The sequence below is a fragment of the Gekko japonicus genome, unplaced genomic scaffold (assembly GCF_001447785.1).
Source record: "Gekko japonicus isolate JY-2015 unplaced genomic scaffold, Gekko_japonicus_V1.1 scaffold165, whole genome shotgun sequence".
Classification (NCBI taxonomy): domain Eukaryota; kingdom Metazoa; phylum Chordata; class Lepidosauria; order Squamata; family Gekkonidae; genus Gekko; species Gekko japonicus.
Window position 1 is genome coordinate 148,119 of NW_015163097.1, and position 1,808 is coordinate 149,926.

Genomic DNA, 1,808 nt, shown 5'->3' on the forward strand with positions numbered 1-1,808 from the left:
AAATTAATACCATTCTCAAAGCGGGGATCCTCCAGAAATGGCATGAAAGGAAGAGGATTTATAGTGCGTGAACTGAGAGTGTTAACAGCAACCCGAAGGACGACCAAACAAGCCGGAAGGAGAAGATAACAGAGGAAGCTCCTCCACATCAGCGACAGTAAAAGTACCCAGCACGCAAAGAAGCGGTTCTGAACGCGCCCAGAAGAGACTTTTTTTTTATTAACAGAATCTCAAAGGAACATTACTAACATACTAACAGAGAATTACATGTGACCGGACCAAGAAAAGAAGTTTGACAACACACAGAAGAAGCTCAAGAAGTTTAATTGGACATTACTAACAGTTTAATTTACCAGTTTATATATCACTCAGCTTTCTCTTTCTCCCACTGTCTACCCTTCCCATTTTTTCTTTTAAGCGAAATACCTCCCCTTTTTAGGGGAGCCAATAAAATCTTTATTAAAAAAAAAAAGAATTAGAACAAGAAAAAAACTCTTGAAAACGTCTTCCCCAAATAAGGAGCAGTTGATTTGGGTAATAATGGTCAGGATTTTGATAAAGGAGCACATGCAGAAAATGACAAAAAGAAACGGAAAGAAACAGAAATACAGGCTCAGGTGGAAGTGAGTTTGGAAAACGAGAAGAATACTGTAGGCCTTGACATTGGTTGCATCACAACTGAGTTTCCTTCTCAAAAAGAAACAGAAAAGTATTTTACCAATGGTCACATCTCATTGCCTAAAGCATTCCCAAAAGAGACCAGCAATCAAAGTTTTTCACAAAGCATACTGAAATTTTGAAGTGCCAGTGAAGAACAGCATGTAAGAGACTGGCTTGTCTGGAGTCAATAGAAACAAGCATATTGCTTTCCATGTTGATTATCCTGGCACAAAACTAGCAGCTCTGCGTCTAAATCTGCACTAGCATCAGCTGAAGGCTGGATGACTAGTGGGAAGTGACAGAAACTACGCAACAGGATCCCAGAACATGAAAAAACCAATACCCACAGAAAAAGTTACCTAGCTTGGCAAGAACTAGAAAGGCACCTGCTGTCTGGGACAGGAGTTAACACCATCTTAGAATCATCAGTCAACACTAAAGCTATGAAATGGTACAATATTTCAAAGCACATCTTTGATGTGCTGCTATTTTTGGGAGAACGTGGTCTGGCTTTTCATGGTTCATCCCATCGCATTGGTGATTCAAATAATAGAAACTTTTTAGGACTCATTGAACTACTCTCCAGGTGGGAACCCATCCTTCAGGAGTATGTGCTAAGTATACAGGAGTCACAGAAGAGGGGTGAGTCTCCTGGCTCACAAAATGAATTTATTGCAGAATGCTCAAATCTCGTAAAACAATGTATTTTTCTTGTAGCAACAAAAGAGGGGAAGAAATTGTTCAATTGATAACTGATACTTTGAAAGAACATGCTATTCCTCTAGGCTTGCCAAGTCCCCCCGGGGGGCAGGGAAACCCCCACCCCAGAGGCCCGTTCCCCGTCGGCGGCGGATCGGGCCCCGGGGGGAACTCCACCCCGACGTGCATGTCACCCGGAAGTGACGCGCACATGCTCCAGCCGCCAGATGGGAGTCCCCCGCTGCGGCTCAATTCACACTTGGCAACCCTATATTCCTCTCAGTGATTGTAGAGCTCAAGCTGATGACAATGGACCAAATGTGGCTGGAAGATTCAATGGCGCACAAGCAAGAACTGTGGCCAACAGCAATTTTTTCACCTTGTGGTTGTCACACACTTAACTTATGCAGAAATTATGCTGCTGAATACATACCTGAAACAATAACCTT